The sequence below is a fragment of the Triturus cristatus genome, chromosome 3_1, assembly GCF_964204655.1.
Source record: "Triturus cristatus chromosome 3_1, aTriCri1.1, whole genome shotgun sequence".
Taxonomy (NCBI): Eukaryota; Metazoa; Chordata; class Amphibia; order Caudata; family Salamandridae; genus Triturus; species Triturus cristatus.
The window spans coordinates 278,309,803-278,328,347 of record NC_140583.1 but is presented as its reverse complement, the minus strand read 5'-3'; the positions used below and the strand labels follow the sequence as shown (position 1 = coordinate 278,328,347).

The following is an 18,545-nucleotide window of genomic DNA, read 5'->3' as shown; positions in this document are numbered from 1 at the left end:
AAAGCCACCCACACCCACAGAGCCACCCACACAGAGCCACTCACATAGAGCAACCCACACACAAATAGAGCCACCCATAGAGCCACCCACAGAGCCACCTACACGCACACAGTTACCCACACACACACAGACCCACCACCCATAGAGCCACCTACAAAAAAGCCACCTACACACACAGAGCCACACACACAGAGCCACCCACACACACACAGACCCTCCCCCACACACACAGAGCCACCCACATACACACAGAGCCACCCACACACCCACAGAGCCACCCCCACACACACACAGAGCCACCCCCAAACAGAGCCACCCCCACACAGAGCCACCCCCACACAGAGCCACCCCCACACACACACAGAGCCACACACACAGTAACCTCAAAATTTGACACATATTTACTTTTTGCTGGATCAACTGACAAACCCCTCAACAGGCTCTATCAAGATTAAGAGAAACCTTCCCCCATCAAGGAGCCCAGGGAACTGGGTTTGAGTCTCGGTAATGACACTGAACAGCGTTCTGATACCTGATTGGATTCGGGTCAAGTTCGCGTTATATAAAATAAAACTCTGCAATATAGGTAATCCAGACAATACTTTTCAAATCTATACATGCATCTTGCTTTTCTCAGGGTGATAGTTTGATCAGACACAATATGTTTATTTTTTTTATGGTAACGCTCTAGTACCGTGCAGCTCGTTAAACTATTACAAAATGAGTCAAAAATGCCCAATCTAATAAATGGATTTCTATTGATGATGGATGATTAGATGAATAAACTGGGTATAACCTTGGCTAACTGAAAGAGAAAATCAAATTACTTCCAAGTCTATAAAACCGAGTTCCCAGTCATAGCTAACATTTCCGCTGTATTTGCTGGGCCATATATAAATGTATGCAACATCACTCCAAAATATGCTAATTCAGTATGACAATACCTTACTCCTGCAGGCTCGGTCTTTATGTTGTGTCCTGCAGCCTCGAAAAACGGAGCAGTTCGCTGTGATCTCGCAAGTGAAAGCAGATCCTGGCGTTGAATATAGACCTTAAGAAACCTAGAAATGCCTGTTATGCACATTTCTTATGAGCTGGCATTACCCCAGAGACTCGTGTTTTCCAAGAGCGTTTCCATCTCTGAAAATCCTTCAGAAGTGCTTCAAATTTGCGAACATGTGATGGTTAAAAATATATATTTTCGAGTCTCGGCTGGGACGTTTAAACTTAATCTCCCCGTGTCAAAATAAATGTGTCCGTCTGGAACGCAACTGGTGCGCGTGTAAAGCGCTCTGATACTTTCGGGTCGCCCTATATAACACTCCAAAAATTAAAATATATATATTGGGACAGTAATGTGCTTGAGACGCACGTTTAATGGCACAGGGTGTCCTAACTCCTGCTGTTCAACTTCTAGACCAATAAGCACAGGACAATGTTTAAAGTGCAGCCCAAGCTGGCTCAGGTTAACACCCCTGCGGGTATATACGTGTGCTCGCAGTGAAACGGGAGGCGGCTGTTTCCTAAAGAGAGTGTAGAAGCGGCAGTGAGGGCGACTCCATTGGAATGTCACTCTAAAGACCGCCAGAGTCAGCCCCAGACGCGTAAATTCGGTGACTCCCAGTCCAGGGTCAGACGTCGCGTAGCTTGGCAGAGCCGGGTCAAAGTGCCCGGTGGAGCTCCTCCAGCAATGCGGTGCAGAGGGACCCCAACCATCCACGGGACCCCAAACCTTTAGATGAGCCAAAGCAGCCCAAGCCCAACGAACACCTGCGAGATATGGGCGACGAACTAATATATCAGGGCCTCATTCGCATATCAGAACTCTTTGATAAAGAGCCTCGATGTTCTGATTTATGGGTCCGGAGACCCCGTGATTGACAGGTTCCCCCAAGGCTCTTACCCCCGTAGAGTCCTGGTGCTGGTTACCTCTGCCGGGCAGTTCCCCGTTCCTAGGGTGCAGAGCAGGCTGGGCCTCTGTAGACCTACCGATGTAGGTAGATGGTGTTGATCGCACCGTCCTATCCCCATCGCCACCCCCACCCCCATCATCACGTGTAAGGCGGGGGCTGTGCCCTAGGGCCACCCCGTGACTGGCGGAAATGCTGGTCCCTACCGCTTTAGTGCAAGCTGGTCGGGTTACATCCATACACCCTTTAAACGCCCCTGGTGCGAGGATGGGCCTGACATAACATGGGGCCTGCGATTACTACTATCTGGGACTCTGGGGAATCGGGGATTTATGGTATCATAGCCCGTCTGCGCATACTCCTACCCCAGGATTCCTGCAGGACTGGGTCTCGCTCCCTAGTATGGCACCCGAGGGGGCATGGTTGGGGGGCTCTGCCTACCTCTGCAGGATGGGTTTGTTTCCCCTCTAAGGGTCTGGATGGGTCAGTGCCCCCCCCCCAATCATACATGACATGGGACCGGGGCTTACCCCCTCCCGGGGGGCTCCGGGAGGGTACTGGGTCTGCATGGCACCATCAGCGGCGTGGCACGGGGCCTGTGCCTACCGCTCCGCCAGATTGGATTCATGCGCGGCTGGGACTGGGTCTGTGAAACTCCCCCGGGTGCATCCATCGAGACATGAGAAGACCGGCCTGGCGCCCCCGGCCCGGGATCCCTGCAGGGCTGGCTGGGCCTGTGGTGGTGGGAGCCCGCTTTGCCCCCATTCCTCCGCACGCCGGGGTGAACCGCGCCCCTCTGCTCTCTGCCTGGGTGGCGGCAGACCCCGTCCACTGGCCCCGCAAATCCCAACTGACTTCTTTCAGGGGCTTCTGGCGGTAATTACAGTAATCGAAGCTGCCATATATCTTTGACCAATTACCGAGCACAAAAGGCCCCCGGGAGCCCCACGCTGGGCCAGCCTGAGAGGACAGGGGGGAGGAGACCAGAGCAGCGCCAAACACAGGAGCCGAGAGCAGGGGGAGAGGACGCCATTAACACCACCGCCTTTCTCCGAGGTCAAACAGAAATGCCTCAGAGAAACACAGCGGCGTTTTCGGATTCGGGGGCGTGTTTTTCTTTCTCTCCTCTTGCCATTGGCTGGAATGTTTACATTCCAGAGGAGAGAAAGAAAGTTAAAAACACGCCCCCGAATCCGAAAAAGACGGGGCTTGTTTGGAGAGACAAAGCTCTTCTCCAATGGCTGACCAGCATTTAAGAGGCCAGCCAATGGAGACGAGGGAAAAAAGGGGCGGGTTAAAGCCCCACTCCTAAAACGTTAAATCTCGCGAGCGAGACTGTGCAAGTGCAGCCTTCGCTAGCCGAGACCTAAAAAACGATGCTGTGAAAAGAATCTCCAGCAAAAACGTAATTTTGGGGGAAATATTGCGTGCATGCAAACTTTGTCACCTCCCCAAAGGTTTCTGTAGAAATGATAGTGCAGCACACTCTTCTTGCAACGCACAGTGTCCAAAATCAAATCGGTGGAAACACCGAACCTTCGTTTTAGACTACTCAGTGAAAGGGTGTCAGTATAGTGAAATTAACCTACATTGCCTGATTAATAAAGTTGCTGTTTACACAATGAGCAGGTTACACCCATGCATTTGGATGTGTTAAAGATGTTTGATAATACATGGAACTTTCAATGGGAAATCATTCACTGTCTAGTTATGTTCAAATGGAAAATACCCACCTACGGTCCACTTAGTTTATTAATAAAGTGTTCATCGCTGACCACTAACCATCACCAAGAGGCACTGTGCCCATGAATGTGGTTACTAGGGACACCAAAGGTGTGTGTATACAAAATTGACACTAAACATTACAGAGAAAAGACCTTTTGCCGTCCCTGTCAATTCAGTTGTTTTGCTATAAAGTGAACCAACATATGATGACGTGAGAAAATGTAACAGGAAGAAGTGGCAAATCCAATAGCTCTCACCTCTGGACCCAATGGCTTTGTCAGTGCTGTTTGCTGATGCTGTGCAAACAAATAAAGGTGTGATGATGTGGCTGCGGTGGCCGGTCGGATCATTCTGCCAGCATGCGCATGCATCACTACTTATGTGTGCGTCTACAAAATGAATTGTGTGTCATTTTATTCTTTCATCCACCCATCTAAGATGGCAGAAGCCACTTAGATCGGTGAATAAAATAAAAAAGAAATGTGTGCACGAAAGTGTTTTTATTTGTACCAGAGCACCTGCAGCAAATGGTAGGTCCCAAGCCCTTTAAAAATGTAAATAAAAATGTAAATCCCTGCAAGGGGTGGGTGAGCAATGGAGGAAAGGGTGGGGGGAACAACAAGGAGGGGACGGAAGTAAAATTAAAGAGTAGGTGGGTGAGGAGAGGAAAAGCAGCATTAGAGGGGTAGAGAACGATTGCGGGGAGAAGCAAACAAAGGAGAGTAGCACACGAGGGAGAGACCGAGAGACCAACATGGAGCGTGCTGGGGGATAGGCACACGAGACAGAGAACAACATGGAGCATGAAAGAGACTTGGGTGTGTGGAGAGAGGAAAGCAGCACATCAAGGAGAGAGATAGAAAACACATGCACTCTCCTGGAGTGTTGGAAGAAAAATATAAAAGCAGTTGTCTAAAAGTGAGCAGCGAAAGGATGCAAGCCAACCAAGCACAAGGATGGTAAAGAGTCTATGCTCCATGGGAGGGACAAACACATGATTGGTGAGGCAAGCCACCAAATAAAAAGCACGCAAAAGACAGTGACAAGAAAGCCAACCAATGGTAACTAATGGGCAGGCTTTACATCCCCTTTAAGTTTTGTAAGTCCATAATAGGTCTTTTGCACTGTCTGGTAGGTAAGACCTAAAAAATATTGCTTTTTATAAACAATGCATACATAACATAAAGAATTGAATGTGATAAAAGCAGTGATGATTAAGTGTACCTTTTATCTGCAAAATAGAACCTCGTACTTTGCACTGGAGCCACTTCCTAGGAAGCAGAACGATACCCCAAACAGCGAATAGCATGAGGCGAGAGATACATACTCCTTTGGGCTGATTTAGGAGGTGTCTTACGTTGGCTGAAGAAGGCTGACCCAAATGAGCCAACAGTTGAAGGAAGCTTACTCAAAGCCTACTCTGCATTGTGCTATACAGACAACTGCGTGCGCAGTCCAGCAGAACTAATAATAAAAGTGCTGGTGCTGACACAACAACCAAAAGTTGAAAGAGGTCTACCCAAAGCCTACTCTGTGATGTGAAGAGCTATGCAGACAGCTGCGCTCTCATGTAAGAACTAAGAATTAAAAGCGTCCAGGATCAAAGTTGGGAGTTTTGTTGCCTCCTGCATACAATAGAATATCTTTTAGGCTGTGATGCAAGCTTCAGTGTCCTTCCGTGGTAAGGAGCACACTCACTAATGATGCCACGTGTTTCCTGGCTTGCATCAAAATCCTTTCCGCACACTCAGCGCGGTGAGACCATTGGAGGGAAGCTGAGCCGCGGCATCGCTGACAGGCGCCTGCAAACGAGCTGCAAACGATGCTCCCAGGCAAGGAGCGACGCTTCTGTTCACATAAGCATTTCAAAAATGTTTGCATTGATGTTCATTTCCCAATTATTGCTGAGCAAAGTGGGCCACCGGGGGAGAAAACAGCAAAATAGAGACATCAGAAAGTGACAAGACACGAAGACACCCCAGAAATAGAAAAATATGCCTTAGAGAACATTCGCGGAGAGGCTCATTATTTCCCCTGATGCAGCGAGCGCCTGCCGCTCACCCCCTTTCTTCTGAGCCTGCCGCTCACCCCCTTTCTTCTGAGCCTGCCGCTCACCCCCTTTCTTCTGAGCCTGCCACTCACCCCCTTTCTTCTGAGCCTGCCACTCACCCCCTTTCCCACCCCCTTTCTTCTGAGCCTGCCACTCACCCCCTTTCTTCTGAGCCTGCCGCTCACCCCCTTTCTTCTGAGCCTGCCGCTCACCCCCTTTCTTCTGAGCCTGCCACTCACCCCCTTTCTTCTGAGGCCTTCAACTGCGCAGCACTGGCACCCCCCACCGTCACCCCCTCCACACACACGGTATGTACTGAGTGCCTAAATGGGGCCACGCCGCGCGCTCCACGCTCTGTCAGAAGAGAAGACTAATGAGTCGGGAACAAGTCAGCTTAATTTGGGGCTCAGAGTGGGAAGTGACGACACCTTTGTGACCTTGCGAGGGGACGACAGTAGCAGTCTGCGTCACGCAGTGGATGACATGAGCTAGGAAAAAATACTCCCCATCAGTAGCAGAAGTCTGCCTCAGGGGATCAAAACGGATCCAAGCAGCTCTTTTTCAGGCTCTCCCCCGGGAGCACTCACGGCTCTCAAAGAAATAGGCTTAATAGAGGATTAAACGCATTGCAATTGCTTTTTTATGTGTTATTATTTTCCTTTCCCATTCCTTTAAATCCCAGTCTTGTAACCCCCTCCACATAGTGCTTTCAGACATATTAAAGTGTGTCTCAGCGCACCTCCCTCCGACCTGTCCACGACAAAGAAACTCCCCTATAATGAAGGATGTTGGGCGGAGCCTGTCAGCTCTGGCGCAGGGGTTGATGGCCTGAGGGCAAGCGAGGCCAGTCTGGATGGATCCTGTGCCACAGGGAGCAGTTGAGGGTGTGATCTCTTGATACCGTTGCTGTCTGGTGTTTACAAGGTTCCCCCATTGTGAGTTCATCACGGCAAGATCCTAGAGGAGTGAGGCATGTACTGTAAACTTGCGGAAAAGTATAGAATGGTATTTACTCCAGCGAAAGAGCGAAGATTTTTCCAGTGCGTGTTGAAAATCTGTTTGAAAGCTGGGTTGCCAGTACTGATTGAGCATAGCTTCCTAAAAGGGTATTTGTGTTGTTGACACTGGAAACCCGCTAGCCGTATGCGTGGACGTGGAGGACTGCGTCGAAGACATCCACTGTACCCACAACTCCTGGTCTACCTCACCCCAGGGCTTGTCAGGATTAACGCTGATCCGAGCCCGAAACTCCTCATTGTAACTGAGCCACGCAAAACCCCCAAAGTGCATCTGCGCCTTGCGGATGATATCCATATATTTGAACAACGCAATCGCCCTATCCTGATGTTTCTCACAATAGATGCTCGCGTAAATCAAAAAGGCCGACGTCCAATTCTCCATATTCACCGGCACCCGCGGCCGTCTCGTCAACTCCCACTCCTCTTCCTTAGACCTCTCCTTAGCCTGGATCTCCCGGTGCAACAGCTTGAACACATCCACATACTCATGCTTCCAGATCCTCGCACTCGTTTTTTCAGACAAATGCGACCCCAAAGGCATCGCCAGGCCCATATAGTGCAACTTCTTCTTATGCTTCTCCCCCCCCTCATCCTTCCCCTCTTTCTCCCCCTCTTTGTCAGTCTGCACACCGGCCCCCACGAGCCGTTTCCCGTCCACCTCCAGGGCCGCCGCCTTAGCCGGAACCTTCTGCTTTTCAGCATCTCCCTCCTCCCTCACCGACCCATCCCCCACAGACCTGCAGGACCTCCTACGCCCCAACTTGTCCCCCCCGTCCCACACCCCCCACCATGCTCCCTCACCTGTCAAAGTGCGTGGCACCGCCTGTGCCCGTCCGCCAGGATTCGGGGCTTTCGTCTTCGCCACTGGCATCGTGCTGCAGCTGGCTTTTTGCGCCTGTAACACACCAAACCTCCGCGTTGCCTCCAGCCCCTGCACGTCTCGCACTTCACCTTCTTCCAACTCCTCACTTTCCGACTCGTAATCCAGCTCTTCATCCAAGTCAACCGCACCAGGCTCCATCCGTACCTCACGCACCACTCGTTTCACACCTTTGCCTTCCTCGCCCTGCACAAACTCATACTCCGGCGCCGACGATGCCTGCTCCCTCGATGGAGGGCAGGCCGCCGCGGACCCCCCTGCTGCTTCGCCCCGGCGTCTGGAGGCCGACGTGCGACCCGCCGGCCCACCCTGGCCTCTACCAGCAAACAGCGCTGGCTTGGATCCCCCCCCCCCCGGACCGGCGTAGTCCGAGGGGGCCCCAGCGCCACCAGGTCTCTGAGACGTCAAGTCAGTCCCTGCCTCGTCTACCCATATCCACCGCCCGCGTCCCGCCGCCGGCCCCGCACCCCTTCCACCCGCCGCTGCCCGGTCCACCGCTCGCACCCCCCCTGGGGCACCCCCTCCCTGGCCGCGCACATCTCATCCCACCGGCGCTCCGTCTCCTCAATCAATCTACGCCGCTCCCGGATGCGCTCCTCCAACGACATCCCATCCCACCGGTCCTCCCACCGGACCTCACCCCTGCCCGCCACCTTCGTCCCGCGACCGCGCCCCGCGCCCCCCGATGTGCCCGGCACCTCACAGCCCCCCCGGGCCCCCCCACCGCCTTCGCCGGGCCCTTGCCCTTGCCCTTGCCCCCCCGCCCCCCAGCCTTCCCCTTGCCCCTACCCAGGGCGTCCGGGGGCTGTGTCCCCCCCCCCCTCCGCCCCGGCCGACTCACTGCCAGATAGGTACAAGGAGAACTCCTCCCCCACCGGCTCCTCAAAGTCCCCCTCCTGCTCACTATCGTTGCTGTACTCCACCAGAACAGCCCCACTCCCCTGCCCAGTCTCCACCGTCCCCCCTCGGTCCCTTCGTCCCCCTGCCAAGAACACCCCCGGGGTACCCCCCGCCCCTCCTGCGCCAACACCCACGCCCCCCCCCGCTCCCCCTTCACACCCGCCCACCACCCCCAGCGCAGGGAGGCTCAGACGCCGGTCCCCAGGCTTGTCCCCAGAGCCTGCCTTCCTGGCCCCCCCTGCGCCGCTGCCGCATGTTTCTTGGGAGGGGGTTCCTCCAGACATGCTGCCACTGCCGCCGCCACCCCCGCGGATGCCGCTCGCGGTGCCCTGGCCATGCCCACCCATGCCTGCTCCAACACCCCGGGCCTCAGCAAGTCGGCCCTCCCAGCGCACCCAAGGAGCTGAAGCGCCGCGCGCACCGCCGCATCATCCGGCACCTGTCCCCCTCCTACCTCCATTGCCGCTCGCCTCCGCCGCAGATGCACGCTCCTCCTCCGCCGACGCCCACGCCGCTCTCAGGCCGCCACTCGTCGCCTGACGGGGCGGCCACACGTCCGCTGCTTCACCGCCCGCAGACCCGATGGAATCCACCAACACCGATGCTCGAGCCCCCCCCGCGCACGGGTCAACCAGGCTCAAATACACCTCACATCGCCACCACGATCCCCCGCAAAGGCCTATAAACAACTTCCCAAAATATCCCCACCTCCCAAAGCTCGACTAGCTGTTCCACCCTGGGGCGCTGGGGAAAGGAAGGGGAAGGACTTCCTCTCCCAGCCCCCTTTAACCTCTTCCCCTAATCCCACCGCTTATCCCACCCCTTCCTCCCCTGTCCTTCCTTTGCGCGAAATCCCCGGGGGAAGACTAGTCCGCTGACCTTTCTTCCCCCGGGGGCCGCATTCTAGGCAATAGTTGTTGAAACTCTGTTGAAAATAATGCAAACTAGCATGGCAGTGTGGTCGTTGTATTCAGCAGGATGCTGTAAACAGAACTTTATTTTGTACTGTAGAAAAGTCAGGCTTATAGAGTTGTTGGCTTACACCAGCTACAAGCCCGGCAATGAAGTAGAAGAAGAAAGAAGTGGAGTAAATCAAAATAGAGTGTGTTTGCATATGATGTATGTGAATTAATGGAAAAATGGAAAAACGAAAACTGTGGAAAGCAAATCATGGAATAACAATTTTAAGGAAATAAGCACAAAGTGAAAGTTAAAAAAATACATTTTAAAGAAAAGATAATTTTTAAGAAAAATCCAAAATTACATTAAACTTGGGTGTAGTTTAGGTGTACTGAGATGTTTTTACATTCAGAGATCGGTGATGTTTTGGGGTGATGAGGGTTTTTTAGGGCTCAGGAATGGGTGGTGTTTTGGAGTGGTAAGGGATTTTTAGGGTTCACATATGAAGTTTAGAGGCTCTGTTTTTTTTAAGGATTTAGTAATGGGTGGAGTGCAGGTGTGTTGAGGATTTTTTAAGGTTCACAGATGGACGGAGTTTAGGTGTGGTGAAGGGCTTTCAGGGTTTATGGATGGGTGGAGTGTAGACGTGTGAAGGGTTTTTAAGGTTCACAGATTTGCGGAGTTTAGGGCTGTTGAGGATTTTGTAAGATTCAGTCATGGGTAGAGATTAGGATAGTGAAGTCTTTTATGGGTTCAGGAAAGGGTGGAGTTTAGGATGGTGACAGGTTTTAAGGGTTCAGGGATTGGTGAGGGAGGTTTGTGTAGACAAGGGCATTTAGGGTTCAGAAATGTGTATAGTTAAGGGGTAGTAGGGGCTTTCAGGAATGTGTGGAGTTTAGATGTGGTTTTAGTGTTTTGGAAAAGGTGGAATTTAGGTGTAAATGGACTTTTGCGGTTCACGGATGAGTGGAGTTTAGAAGTCAGGGATGGGTGTGATTTAGGCATGGTGCAGAGTTTCTAGGGGTCAGGAATGGATGGTGTTTAGGTGTGGTGAGGGGTCAGCAACTCGAAAGCATCCAAAGTAATTAACAATGTAGAAGATGTAAATCCCCAAAAATGTCCCTTGAGGTAAAGCACTGAAGTAAATACCTCCAACAAAAATGTTGCTTAAAGTAAGATCTGCAACCATTGCATTTACATCTTAAAAAATGCTCATTTTGAGAAGAAAAAAAGACATTCTATGAATTGCTTTCTATGAAATGGTAAATACCATTCATTATGCAAACTTCCAGTAAACAGTTTAGGTGAAACGGTTTATCAGTAATTGTATTCCATGAAATCATTGTTCTATGAAATCACATACACACGTTTGCATAATCAAGCCGTTAGGGAACCAGTGTCATTGTGGCAATGATTCTTTGCAACAGTACCAAATAGCTGAAGATTTGTTTCAACTTGGTTCTTCTTTGCAACCAGCAGACTTGATTTGCTGTTATTATTTGCTGGGCAAAGAAAAGCTGAAAACCAGTTGGACATGCAGATTCCCACAGTTGAAACAGACTGAAAACAATATTTTGGGTGGAATAGATAGCCATCTATAGTCTACCAGCTGGGTCACACAGATGCTGTTTATTATGCTTTGTAATGTGTTGTGGGTACACTGGATGATTAGTACACATTAGTACAATATTTCACAGGGATATTGATGCAGGTCGATATTTTGTCTTTGGATGTTGGGATATACAAATCTTGATGGTCCTGGTCTGCCGAGGCAAGGCCATAGGAAGTCATTAAAATTCCATTCTTTTCCCCATGTCTGGATACATGGTAAGAATACATCAGAGAAAGACAACTCAAAGGCCTTCTCTGCTACCAAATGTTGGACGAGACCGCAAACCAGTGGCAAAGAGGTCCTGTTGTGAAGAACAAGTGGCTCTTGGTCCAACTTGGTGAAATAGTCACTTGCTGGAAACAAAATGACTGCCAAAGTGGCATTATGCAGCCATTGGGATGCAATGCAACTTGTGTGATGAGTACACAGATCTCTTGTGCAGGAGTAGGAGCTGATATCAGTGAGGCAAGTAAGCAAGAGGTGGTTTAGAACTTCTATGCCTAAGAACCTTTCTTTTTCTTAAAACACCAAGACACAAGCGTACTGTCATGAAACTAATACACCACTACCATCAAAAAGCCCCAGCTACACACCCGAGGCACTACAGTCCACGCAGCTTGCCAAACACACAATTCCCTCTCAGCATAGATTTGTTAGACAGGATGGATTCAGGATACCCCAGGTAACTATCCTAAGGTAAATTGGTTCCTTCCCACCAAGCACAGAGGAACACAGAGTGTAGCAAACCCTAAAAAGCATATGATTTAATCCTCCCATACAGTTACGATTGTGTAAGAGGGAAGAGGTGTGGCGCAGCAGCCAGGGCGACGGACTCCGGAGCGCTGGGCTAACGATTCAGTCCTCAGGGCTGGAGGCAGCTCAACTCAGCATCATGTGACTCTGGGCAATAGCTCAGTTAATCTCCCCGACAGCCCCCAGCAACTTGAGACACTTAGTGGTTATTAATTTGCGCTTTACAAATGCCAGGTTTTTATTTACAGACCCCCCTCCCACCGACACACTCAGCGCAAATGTGACATTCTGAAATCTATGAAGTTGCCGGATGCCCTCTCTACTCACTCTATCAGGATCCAGCATGTGCCTGTAATTTACACAATAGAACCTGCAACCTGTGGAAACTGAGCAATTATATCTCAAAACCCAGACTCAGTGCTAAACATCACAACCCCCAGTACGGTGAACCCAGTAGTGTGGAAAATACAGTCCATTTCCTGGGTCACTCCTAATGACGGCCATAATGGTAGTTTATGTTCTGCATTGGATATTGTTGCAGGTCGATATTTTGTCACCGGATATTAGAACAGACACATCTGGAGGGTGCTGGTCTGGCGAGGGAAAGCCATAGGAAGTCTTTACAATTCTATTCTGGCCCCGAAGTCTGGAATCATGGCTAAGAAGGCCTTGGAGAAAGCCCACCCACAGATCCTGCCTGGTACCAAATGGTCTGAAGATGGAGAGATGGGCAAGACGAGTGGGAAGGGATGGCAAAGCAGTGGCAATGAAGTCCTGTTGTGAAGAACAAGGTGCTCTTGTTCCAGCTTGGCCTAATAGTCACAAGCAGAAAACTGTCCCAGGCACAGCAATAAGGCCATCAAGGATGAAGTAAGACACCATGGACACATCATATTAAAACTGCGTGAACACAATTTTCACTATAAAAACCCCCAAAATAATTGGCTTTGACAATACCTATCAGACCTAATATATAACCTTTATAGTTAAATTTGCTGAACATTCAGGGGAATTGTTGCAGTAATGAATACCCCTGGTTTAGCAATCTTGAGTTTGGGTGGATAAAACTGTGACATTGTTTCCTTGAGTAATCCATGTAATTTTTTTAGGGAAATTTGACGCCTTGCATCAAAAACATTTAGTTGAATGCTAGTTTTAGCAGAACATGTCTCGTGGCCAGGGCACGCTTCAGTTTCACAATTCCCCCATGCCCCTTTTGTGTTCAAACCAGTTCCCTATGGGCGAAAATTGCATGAACAACCTTAGCCAGGAAGAGAACAAAATTAAGCGTAACCCAACAATCATAAATTATGCTCAGATACAAAAACTTCACCCGGCTTAATGTTCACCTGACCGAGAATGCTGGTAAATGCAGTGGTTAATTTGAGCTGGTGGTTCCCGGTGCTCACAGATCGGCACTTAGTCATCAACGCCGGTGCTTTTCATGAGCACCAGTCAAAGACACATTCATTCATGCTAGGCACGGGGAGATTAAGGGATTTATCCAGAATCACAGGATGTTGAGCTGACGCCCAGACTCGAACCTGGTTCCCAAGCTCCGAAGTCGGAAGCTCAGGCCATTACACCACATCCTCTTACCACTTTCATGGTTAGTAGTTGGTTCTGTTCTAGGCGGCGCTAACAGGAGAAATGGGCTGGTGCAAGTCGCCTCCTGAAGAGAGCCTCAGCACTTATTTTTTTCTACAAATTAACAACTGGGTAAATGACATCCCTCACTAGAACTCTCCCCCATGGACACATTTATAATGATGCTTGTAAAATTGCAGTGTACACAGGTGTTCATATTAATTATCCACATTGCCCAAAATTTAACACAAGGCCCATTTCAGATTTATTACAACACTTATGGCCTCATAACGAGTACCCGGTGTGGAGGTTCATTATTTCCAGACCCAAAATTACTAGGTCCAGAAACATCAGGCCTGGTTTTCCTGGTGCAGATCCGCTCCTGGCCAAACCTCTGATGTATTTCAGACACAGGTATCATTTGGCCCCCACTTGCCCCTTCCAGCACCAAGAGGGGAGCAGACAGTACACCCTCCAGCAGTACCACAGCATCCCCTCTTTCCAGATGTCTTGCCTGCCCCCTAAAAACAACCTTTGACCACCACCGGGCACTCCTCATACCCTGACTGAGATTTAACACTTGCTCTCAGCAGGTGGTAAATAGTATAACGGTCTCAAGAATTGGGTCAAACATGCAGATTTTCATCCAGTATTTCTGGGTCCACACAGACAGAGACGTCATTTGGGAGTCTCCAGGAGTAACAGCTGCGACCACTGGCAGTACTTTGCCACCTCTGGCAATCCTCTTGCGACCCATGGCCTGTGAGGGGGTATAAACAGCGCTAGGAAGAGGAATAGGGACATTTTACTGAGGAAAATGTCCTGGGGATCAAAAACCAGGTGCTCTTCTTAGCAACAGCTCACTGAGATTGAAACAGGTGCAACTATTACAGTTCAGAATAGGGGTGGATTCTCCACATGAGGCTTGAGTTGTAACATTCGACCTGGATATCGGGGCATATGTTGTTATAGTAGGACTGAGTTGAAAGGCGGAGCTGCTTGTGAGGCACAGTATTAATAGACTAGGGGTTGTTGCTTCCGGCCAAGAGGCACATGGAAGAGCTGCACAGAGGTCCTAACACTGGAATAGCTGTAGGTGGGCAGGAGGTGTATGGCAAAACTACTTCTGGGTCCCAGTTCTGGAGTGTTTGTGTGAGGATTTGGAGTAAGAAAGTCACCCACAGATTTATTTCATTTCAAGAAATTCCCATGAATTGGCTTTTGTACCCAGCTCCTTCCCAGTCTATTAGTTAAAGTATATCTGGAGTGCTTTGTAGGCCAGACAGACGGACTTGAATTTGATCCTTTTGTCAATAGGTAGCCAATGGAGAGTTCCTAATCTGTGTGCAACTGGCTCAAATCTGGGAATGTCCAGCACCAGCCTAGCTGCAGCGTTTTGTAGGCGCTGTAGTTTTGCTAGATGCTGGGTCTGTATTCCAGCATATAAGGCATTCCCGTAATCTAGCCTTGATAAGACCAATGCTGTTACTAACGTTTTACATGAATCTTGGGGAATGAACAGCTGTAGTTTTTTTCATAATTTTGAGAATATACCATATCGTGGAAGACAATTTGTTTGTCTGAGCATTAAACGATAGTTTGTTATCCAGTATCACTCCAAGGTTTCTAACTTTGTTCACTGGGGATGGGCAGTCGCCTAAGCTGTCTGGCTCATCACAGGTTGTAGAAGCAGATGTTGCCACTGTCTGCTTATTTTTTTAAATCAGAACAGTTTTTATCAACATCTTTGCATATCAATCTTGAGTTGTTTATGCAGTTTTATCTTAATGTTTTCTACAGGGGGGTAGCTTTAGGAGGGGTGTTTGGGGTGTTACACTCCGTAAATAAATATATTATTGGCTTTGTAATTGGGTCTGTGGGCCCATAGTTAGGTCTGTTATGTATTTATACATTTTTGAGTTTTCTATAGCGCTTGCAAGACCAGAAGGTATCATAGCACAGTACATGTTATGAGAATAAGTTTACATGAGTTATCTGTGAGGAATCTTGTGAGTCAAGAAAACCAGTTAACAAAGGAGTATAAAAAAATGTAGTATTAGGGTAGTTGGATACAGTCGTAAATGTGTATCACAGCATGGACAAGGGGCCACACCCCCCCTCACCGGGCCCCGAAGACAGGGGTGGATCGTTATGGACCGGTTGGGGGACAGCAGCCTAAAGGTGGCCTCATTCAAATTTTTGCGGGTGAGCTTTCTCGCTGGTTGTTGGACTGCAAATGCGTCTAGCCGACTCCTTCTAGCATTGTGCGAGTTAAGTTAGCATTTGCGGCGCCATTTTGTCTTTAGCCGCCATTATGTTGTATGATCGAAAGTATGCATTTGTCTCATCTTATTATCTGCCACAGGAAAAAGCTTGTTCGAGTTACTTCTTTTCGTATTCAAGGTTGAATCCTAATGTACTAATGAATAGCCTATTCTGCCTTCACATGCCTTTCCTCTACCGTAGCCCTGCTCCCACACTAGAGAGCGCTGAGTGAACAAGACAGCCTTGGAAATGTGATAACATGTACCCGTTATGCAGGTGGTAGCTCATCCTTCTGTACCTCCTTTGTTCATCAGTGCCCAAGCTGGAAAATTCCAGTCTGGGCGGGTCTTTGCGGGTGTTGGAAATGCATATTATGTTTTACGAAGTGTTCTGAAGTCAGTCCCCTTGGTAGCATCTAAGGAGGCTAGTCTGACTGGACTCCCCTTGAACGCAATTACTAATAAATAACTTGGTTTGTATTCTCTACTGTTTCGCTGACTCTTCATTTCTTGTGGAAGGCACAGAGGTGGTGGCGAGTGACCCGGGTGGCCCAATTTGCGTCACTTCCTTCAGTTGGCGCCCGAACAGGGACTCCATCGGGTTGACCCATCTTTGCCCGCGGACGGGTGGAGAGGACGGGGCAACGTCGGGTCGGATGGGTGGATCGGGAATCCCTGCATGATAGAGCCTAGTACACGCAGCTGCCCAGCCTGTCTGATCGAAGCGGTGCCTCGCCCAGCGGTCATCCCGGCTGGGGTCCTGAAAGGCAAAACCCTTGGATCTGACCATTCTTTCCGAAGAGTCAGCAGTGGAGAATAACTTTGTTCGACCTGTGTGCACCAGGTAAGTTTGTTTTGATTCTTGGTGAATAGGGCGCCATTTGGAATAATCTTGGTTATGGTCTGAAGACCATTTCTTGGCTTGCTTGACCTTGGTAGGCCTGCGGACACCCTGCCAGGCAACATAAAGAATTTGGCTTACTCCTGAAAATGCCTGAGGCTTGAGCCTGTCTCTTTGGTGCGGTCTGAGGACCAATTCTAGTGAACATGTCTTCTATTAAGATGCCTTGTTTGAGCAAATTGTGGGGTTTGGGGTGCCATTGTTGTTCTGCTGAGGCTCGACTGGAGGAAAGACAATCTGCACCTCCGGAAGGCACCCCTAACTTTCATATGTACGTTAAGTACGGCATTGGCCCTATTATGTTTAGTACATTGTGGCACAAATATACGAGGGACAATGCTGAGCTGCAGTGCCCACTAACAGGTACCTTTGATGAACAAAAACTGAATTTCCTGCAGGATAAATTGTTCGCAAAACAAAGTAGACAAGCGATGTTTGATTCTTTTCAGGTATGGCAAAAGAAAGCTAGGCAAAGGCGCATGAGAGAAGAAAAAGAGGCCCGAAGAGGGAAGATGCAGACAGTGACTCAGAAAGCAGTAGCGTATGATAGAGAGAAAATAGAGAAAGGTATAGAGTGTGCTGATAGGAAGTTTCAATTGCAATGTGACAAATCTTATGTCGGCCGAGAGGAAGGCGATGCATTTGTGGAGGAGCTGTTAGATGCTCGACCTCAACCTCCCTATGCCCTGCAGAGAATATACCCTGTTGTCACGACGCCTCAGTCTTCCGCCCCTCCAGCTTCCACCTCTGGTTCTTCTGCTCTTGACCTGGCAGCTTCGACTACGGCACCTCCTTCTTCTTCTCTAGCTACACAGCCATTAATAACTTTAGTGCCTGCCACTTCATCTATTGTGTCTTCCTCAAATGTCTCTTCCCCGACATTGCTGAGTATTGGGACGCCGGTGTGTGGACCGGATGAAGGCAATTGGGCAGCAGCTCGAGAACGAATGGAGCGGGTTCTGATTCGATCTGAAGTGGGGAATGAGGAGAAAAAGATGGTTTTTGATCAGGCCACACAGTGGGCTCGGAATACGAATTACTGCATGTTGGATGTGTGGAGTGTGGTGAAAGATTATGAGCCGTTTGTGCTGCAGCATGCCCTCAAGCATATGTCAGCCACACTAATAGGGTAGTGGGAACAGTATTTCAATAGTTTTGCACCTCAGATAATTTATGACATCCAGGACCATGTGTATGCTGCCAACATTGCTGCCAACATAGCTCCTAACGACATTTTTAGTAATGTTTCCACACTGATTGGTACAGCAGAAAACCCCAAAGACATTGTCCCAGTTTCCAATGAGGGAAGTCCATCCTATTTTTCACCCTGAAATACCGGAGCTGCATAATCAGCACAATGCCATTGTCAGGCAGCGAGTACAGGCTCACTTTCAAGAACAATGGGTTTACACTCCATGGAAAAGGAGTGAGGTTTTAGCTGTTAAGGATCAGTTGCCAAACCCTAGGAAAAATCTGACTGCATAGTACAAATAATTGACAGAGTCCGCCTCGTCAACAGTGATGACGGCAAATATTGAGATGTTTTTCGGTTCATTGGTACGGGAGGATATTTGGAGACATGAGCATTAACAGGACCACGTCGTGGAGTTGGGTGGCACTAAGGACGAGATCAGGGCATGGGATAAAGAGAGGAAGCCTGGTGAGAAGCCTAGGGCTGAGATACTAGCTCTTCCAAATCGTATTATTACTTTCATGTATTTCCTCATCCCACCCAGATGGGTAGATTGGGACAAGTTAGCAGCATGTCGTCAGAAGAAAGATGAAAGTGTATCTGATTTTTTTACTAGGTTCATAGGTGTGTTTTGGGATTTCAGTGGGCAGAATTTGTCAATGGAGGGAGGTGTCCGATTGTTCGTTAACAGATTTGTTACGAGCCTGCTTCCCGAGATCGGGACTCGGTTGCAGGCTTCGGAGAGCACTTGGACTACACCCTCCCCTTCAGTGATATTGAGTAAGGCCCAGTATTATGAGTACAGGGAAAATGAGGAGAAGGAAAAGGTGGAGAAGAAAAATAAAGAGTTGA

At 49.3% G+C, this 18,545-nt stretch overlaps 1 protein-coding gene across 1 annotated transcript in view; it reads left to right on the top strand.

Moving 5' to 3' along the window:
* Positions 1 to 18,545, top strand: part of CCDC33 (coiled-coil domain containing 33) — a 1,193,032-nt gene that overhangs the window by 597,528 nt on the left and 576,959 nt on the right. The window lies entirely within an intron of this gene.